The sequence below is a fragment of the Lolium perenne genome, chromosome 7 (genome assembly GCF_019359855.2).
Source record: "Lolium perenne isolate Kyuss_39 chromosome 7, Kyuss_2.0, whole genome shotgun sequence".
Taxonomy (NCBI): Eukaryota; Viridiplantae; Streptophyta; class Magnoliopsida; order Poales; family Poaceae; genus Lolium; species Lolium perenne.
In genome coordinates, this window is record NC_067250.2 from 300256630 (window position 1) to 300263977 (window position 7348).

The 7348-nt window shown below is 46.2% G+C and overlaps 1 long non-coding RNA gene across 1 annotated transcript; it reads right to left on the reverse strand.

The window, feature by feature from the left end:
• Nucleotides 1–907: 907 nt before the first annotated feature.
• On the reverse strand, nucleotides 908–2617 carry LOC127314825 (uncharacterized). Its single transcript, XR_007859947.2, has 3 exons — nucleotides 2463–2617; nucleotides 1569–1769; nucleotides 908–1195 (listed from the first exon to the last, which is right to left on the reverse strand). It is a non-coding gene; the product is annotated as an uncharacterized lncRNA (long non-coding RNA).
• Nucleotides 2618–7348: the final 4731 nt, after the last annotated feature.

The window sequence follows — 7348 nt, forward strand, 5'->3', positions numbered from 1 at the left end:
TTTTAAACTATGATTCACAAGCCAGTTACATAGTGACACGTGGACCAGGGGTGGAGATAAAAAAAAAGTCCATCGCCCAGCCTCTCCGCGACAGGCGGGTGTCGTGGATAGCCCCAAAAGGCTCGCTAGGTGCTCGACTTACTTGTACTCAATGAAGAGCTGTTGACTCGGTTTTCTTCATTGCCGGAGGCATAAATTTGGGGGAGCGCTAGGCATCGGATGCCGATAGATAGCTTCCCATCGGACTCCTTTTCCGATGTACGATTTCTTGTGCTTCGTCCATCCGATGATCCAGAAAGTAGAGTGGGCCAGGGTGCGGTTTGCATGTAGCGATTTGCTTTCAAGTCACGCCAGAATCGGCATTTACTAGAGCGATCTTTTCTGGTAACTACGGCGCTAATAACGTGGGATTCCCCTGACTACTCTGATTTTGTTTATATATCTTGTATATTTGGAAACTAATTTCAGATCTTGTTAGGAAGCCAACCTTGTTTCTTGTTATCTAAATAAAATAAAATTTGCTTCTAATGCAACTTAACTCAATTTTATTTTCATAGGTAGGATAATTTTCTTCCGCACTGAATAAAAATCCTTTGATTTAATAGAAGTTTTGTTTCAGTAACATCCATAGCTTCCATCAACGAAACCTGCTTCAAACAATATGGCTTTGTTTGGAGCAATAATAAAATCATTTTCATTACTATCATAATTAGACATCCTTGGAACGAATCAGTATGTGCATCTAATAAGTAAAAAAAATTGGTTTACTACATTTGATGCTTCATCCAAAATTGGATCAAGCTTCATGGCTTATCACTCAATGCTTCAACACCAAAAACTGAAAATGGATGAAGCATGCTTCCTTCATTTCTTGCTTCAAAAAATGACCGACAACAAAATTACCAAACTAAGAATTGTATTTAGTATACTACATTTAGTGTTTCATACAAAATTAGATAAAGCTTCATGGCTTATCACTCAATGCTTCAACACCAAAAGCTGAAAGATGCTTCCTTCATTTCTTGCTTCAACAAATGGCCAACAACACCAGAATTATACAAGACCAACAAGACCAGAATTATAGAAGACCAACACACATCTAGTACAAGTTCATGCCCAGGTGTACTACCACACTGCAAAACAGCCTTTCACCATAGAATCTGGCTTGGCGTCATACATTGTATGGAGATGTGATCTGCAGAGTAAAATGACAGAAAAAAAAGAGTCATGATCAATCCAAATTAGTTGGAAGCATGGACAAACAGAAGCACCAAGTTTATGTAATGCAACATGTAATGAGTACAATGTAGAAGCAGAGAAATTTGAAAATGAAAGTATAATAATAGTTGCCACCGATTGTGTGATGATGCAACCAGCTTGATCAACAATATAAAATGGTTGGGGAGCATGTTCAAAATGAAAGCATACATGTCATGGAAACACAACTGAACATACAATATGTGGAAGGATACAAGGTTTGTACCGTCTGCCACAATGCCCGCCTTCCACATCTCATGGCCATGGCACATGAGTGTTTACTGGGAACATATAGGAGGCTCGTCACTAACCTGTAACAACAACCACATGCCACAACTTGTAAACCTCACTGCCTCCTGGAGTGCCTACACCCGTTGGTGAAGGGCACCGAGGTACATGCACAAGCAAACCGGTCTGCTCGTCCTAGCGGTGGTCCTTCAAACAGGAGACATTGACCAATATAATCTCGCCTCGACATGCCCATCGCCAATGCCGTAGTAGCCAGCCAATACCTAGCAACCATTGAAAAAAGGTAATCTACAATGTGTTGAATTGAATCATTGGCAAGATATATAAGAAATGAAGGAAGCATGGATGATGTTTAAAATGCAATGTTATTGTTAATTTAAACAACAAATAAAAAAAAGGTAGAAGCATGATTCTATTCATGCAAACTTTCAGAACGAAGCACATAATTGATGTAGAAGCATCAATTTTATGCTATCTGGACGTAACTAGCAACTAGTAATGTAGAAGCTTCAAAGCCTGAAACATAACTAGCAGCATGAGGGCAATATCAGAATTACAATGGTACAAAAAATGACTATAACAAAAATCAAAAAGGAAGAAGCATGGTCGTAGGTAGCAAACTATGTAGACCAAAGAAAAACATATATTGTACATATGAAGCATGGATATTTTCAAACAAGAGATTATTGTTTTGTCAACGTAAATCATCTATATTAGAAGCATAGAAATTCATATACCCGTAGCAGGAGATCAATGCTGTCTTAACACAAAATCATTTGTATTGGAAGCACACAAATTTTATATACACTATATTAATATTAGAGATTTCAGATGTTGCTATCTCAACAGATCGATCGTGTGGTTGTGTACTTATGTGATGAAAGTTAACCAGCTAATGTTACTTTACAAAGAATTGAAACCAAGATTGGGAACCTAGGTCAGCTGCAGTTACCTACCCGGTTCGAGTAGTCGATCAGGGAAGCAACCTTCGATCCACTGCTTCATGTGGAGCGTAGCTTGGTCAGCCCGGCTATGCCGCCTCCGAGTCTAGACCGCCGGCCGGCGGCGGTCAGGGAGTCCCCAGCGACAACTCCCCGCGACTGTGCGGCATGCGTAACAGCGCAGGGCCCGGACCTCGTTGAGGCGGAGGTCTCTGCTGGGGTTGCGGCGGTGGGGAGATGATTGGCGGCGCGACGGAGAGAGCAGAAGCAGATGCAATGCCAGCAGATCGATTTGGAGAGATGCAGCCACAATTTTTGGGAGCAATCTAGGGGATAAGCGCAAACAGAAATTTTGGGGGCAGGAGGTGCGGCAAGGTGCGATGTTATGGGCCAAAAAATTCCTGGGAAGCATTGATGCAGAGGCCGTACGATGTAATGGGAATGGGTGGCGTCCGATCAGTCCGATGTTTTGCTTCCCGTCGGCCTGCGATGTGTAGTATTTACCATAAATTTGTGCCGGTGTAGTCATCAGCTGAGAATCACATATTGATAAAGTTGACCTGCCGATAAATAAAATGCGGATTAGCTTGATTATTCAGATGGCAGAAGTATTGCTTTAGGGATGTCATATATCATCAGAAATAAGCAGAATTAACCTAGCCTAGTTGCTACACTGCGAAATTACTGGGTGTAGTCAACGGTCAATGGCGACATGGACGCCAGCCTTGGTGACGTGGAACAAAAACATCATGGAACAGTCTCCGAGCCGGGAGGACAGGTATGGCAGATCGATCTCGTCCTGCCAGATCAGAGTACACACGATTAGTTAAAGTTGTATTTTAGGGAATATATATATTCGAAGGATAGAAGTCACGTTCCTAGAAGCGGAAAAAAGAGCGACATCCAACGACTCTAGAGTTTGAGGCTAGATGAGTTTACGGTTGATCTAAAAGATCGATGAACAATTTCAACGTATATATCTCTATTTCTCTACCGGCTCAAATCTCACAAAATCAGTTGACTATGTGCCTTTTTTATCTGAATTTTCCATGCATATTAAGTTCTGAGGCTGTTATGTCTACATAATATATACTTAAGAGACATGCATAATCCTAACAAAAGGTTAAGGCAAAAAGACAGCCTATGTATGAAATTCAAAACATAGTTAATTTGAATAGATTACTAATGTAGTTTGGTTTTATTGCAAATATTTAAGACCCCATATATCCACTGATACATGACATTTTGGAAATGTGTATAGTCTTTAGTGTTTTAAACATTCTCCACTCGCTCCAGAGTATAGATCTAGCTCAATTCCTTCCTGCCAATGCTACTTTTTGCATGTACATTTAGTTGAAAATTATGAAACTTTATATGCTAGAAAATTACCACAATGAATATAAAGAAATTCTTTTGACCTCGCCAATTTAAACAATAGAAAAGGTAACAAAGTTTGACTCGACCCTCTTAAGGAATTCGGGTTGAGCTTTGGAGAGTGAAATACAAATCATGTAGAAGTCTGATTTATAAACCATAGGACAAAAAGATTCATTCAATTTACAATTAAGCTATATCCATGTCTTCCGGTGTGTATGTGTATGATTCAAGCAATACTTAGCAAAAATATGGTTCGAATACTCCTTTTCTTTGTAGACTAATTTTGCAAAAAAAAAACGAAGTAATGAGATAATATACGCAATTCTGGCCGTGTGAGATTCTTGATAATCTTTATGTTAACCATGTTTTTTTTCTTTCCTGGTAAATTGGTGACGTTGTTTGGGTCACAACTTCCAAAATCTGAATGACATTTCTTTTTCTATTGTTACATCACTACAGGAATGGAGGCCTATGCCGACGGCCGGCTGCCCTCGGCGTAGCTCGTCGGCGTCCAGGCCCCTCGGCGTAGACCGTCGTGCCCTCGGCATAGCAGTGGCCGTCGGCGTCCTCACTCTATGCCGACGGTGCAACCTCACCCTCGGCGTCGCTGCCCTCGGCGTCTGGCCACGGCGCGTCGTCGCCGTTAACGGAGATGCATCAGACGCCGACGGCATTGCCCTCGGCGTAGCCGCGCCAACTGTACGCCGTGGAGCGACGTGGCGCGTCGCGAGGCTGCCATCTGCGGCGTCTACGCCGACGGCCAGGCCCCCTCGGCTCTGGTTCCTCCGGTTCTGACGGCGCCTCCGGTTCTGGAGGTGGCGAATCCGGGACATCGGCATGTACGAAATCATCTTGAAAGTCTCTAATTCCATCGTACTCATTGCCATTGAGCCACTGCCGCATCACCTCACCTCTGTCACGTTCACGCTCATCAAAGTCGATTTCCGTGACGTACCCATGCATATACCCATATTGCAGAAGGTGTCTATACATTTCATCCTTCCCACGACGTTGACGCTTCACGCAGCGAATACAGGGGCAAAGTGCCCGAACCAGCCCCTTTGTACCACGCGCTAACTCATTAGAAAATGGGTCTTCCTTGTCCACTCAGCTGTTTTCTCAGTCGCACTAACACGCTCATTGTACATCCATCCATTATCAGCCATCCTCTGCTTTATTGGGAGCCAAACCACATACATAGCATTTATATCAAATAGGAAATTAAATGCATCATATTTTTATTTATTTTACCGGGCGAAACGCATGCATCAACCTACATCTCTACTAGGTGGGCTCCTACCAGCCGCCGGATCCGTAGTTGGCTACATTCTCCATGCTCTACCCCGGTCCAAGTCAGAATTTCGGCAGCACCTCCCCGCTGCTCTCCCGATACACGTCTCGGCAAAAAGCCGAGAGGATGTGCATCCGGAGAACAACGGGGAGGCGCCGCCGAAATCCTGACTCGGACCGGAGTAGAACATGGAAAACTTAGACAACTACGCATCCGCCGACTGTACCGTAAATGCCGCAAGCGTTACGGTTCAAAATATGCGGACCACTAATGCATATTTATCCGCGTAACGCTCGCGGACGGGAAGTGACACCTAGGTTAAGCAACTGGACTTGGAAAATGAATCTAGTGACTTAAGAAAATGCGGAGAAGGGGAGGCGATGTTTTAGCTCACCCTCGGCGATAGAGGCCGTAGTCGACGAGGCGGTCACGACGGTGTGGACACGACGATCACGGCGGCGCGGACACGATGGTCCCGATGGCGCGGACACGACCGACACGGCGGTCACGACGGGGGACACGATGACGCGGACATGATAGGGCAGTCACGAGGTCGGCGGTCACAACGGCACCTATTTCCATTCAATGAAACATCAAATTATTAAACCATTTCACATTTCCATGTTTATTTACATTTTCAATTCCATTCCTATGAACAAATTCTAATATTTGTATTTCTATTTCTAAATACTCTACATTAATACAAATAAAAGTTAAAAAAGATGGAAAATCTTACCAGAGGCTGCTGCTGCGGGGCGGCGAACGGCGAGCGGCGGCTGCTGCGGGGGGCTGCCCAGAGGGACGCCGGCGGCTTTGAGACAACGGACGGCAAGGAGGCAGGGGACGACGCGGGTGGGGGGAGGAGGAGAGGGCGCGTGGCGGTCAATGGCGGCGCACGGCAGGAGAGGCCGGGGGCGGCGCGAGCAGGGATGGCGGCTGCGGGCTGGCACGGGGAGGCGGGGAGGCTGGTGGCGGCGCTGGTGGGGGGAAGGAGGAGAGGCGCTTGGCAGCCGGGGCGGCGAGCGGCAGGGGAGGCCGGGGCGGCGTGAGCAGCGACGGCGGCGGTGAGAAGCTGGCGGCGGGCGGCGGTGAGAGAGGCGCAGGCGACGACCGGCGGGGAAGGTGGCGGCGGGCAGGTGGGAGGCGGCGGGCGGGCTCGGGCTAGAGGAAGATGGCGCGGGGTTAGGGTTAGGTGCTGGTCTGGCTCGACCAGCACATAACCGACCCGGCCAGCCGTGTTGTCCCTATGCCGAGGGCCAGGCATATGCCCAGGGCAGCCCTCGGCATAGCCCCTTTTTTCTTTTTTTATTTAAAACAATTTTACTTTTTCTCTTATTTATTTTTCTAACTACATTATACTAATATATATAATAATAGGTTCATATAAAAAATTACTATCTTACATCAATATTCCCGCCGGTCTACCCCTCCGCGCGGTCTACCCCTTTGACTGCATCCCATCGGAGGTCCCCCGGTGGGCATATGCCTCCATTTGAGCTTGGTTAGGTCATAGGTACATGTGGAAACAAGGATCATCCCATATGATCTCAAGTTTCTCTCCGGTTCAACTCCGAGGGAGTTCCCCCCTATACATGCAGAATCTGCCTAAGTGTAGGAACCCCCTGTCCGAGAAGACGGAAACACCTGGGGGGGGTAGCCTTGGATATAAAACCATCTCAAATCACTTTTTGTGCATTCCATGTGGACACACACAAGTTTTGGGGCCATCCCCTAGATCCGATGCTTGATTTCCGATGAAACCCTAGTTCTGTTGAACGCGCGGTCTACCCCTTTGACTGCATCCCATTGGGGGTCCCCCGATGGGCATATGCCTCGATTTGAGCTTGGTTAGGTCATAGGTACATGTGGAAACAAGGATCATCCCATATGATCTCAAGTTTCTCTCCGGTTCACATACGAGGGAGTTCCCCCCCTATACATGCAGAATCTGCCTAAGTGTAGGAACCCCCTGTCCGAGAAGCCGGACACACCTGGGGGGTAGCTTTGGATATAAAATCATCTCAAATCACTTTTGTGCATTTCATGTGGACACACACAAGTTTTGGGGCCATTCCCTAGATCCGATGCTCGATTTCCGACGAAACCCTAGTTCTGTTGACCGCGCGGTCTACCCCTTTGACTGCATCCCATCGGGGGTCCCCCGGTGGGCATATGCCTCCATTTGAGCTTGGTTAGGTCATAGGTACATGTGGAAACAAGTATCATCCCATAT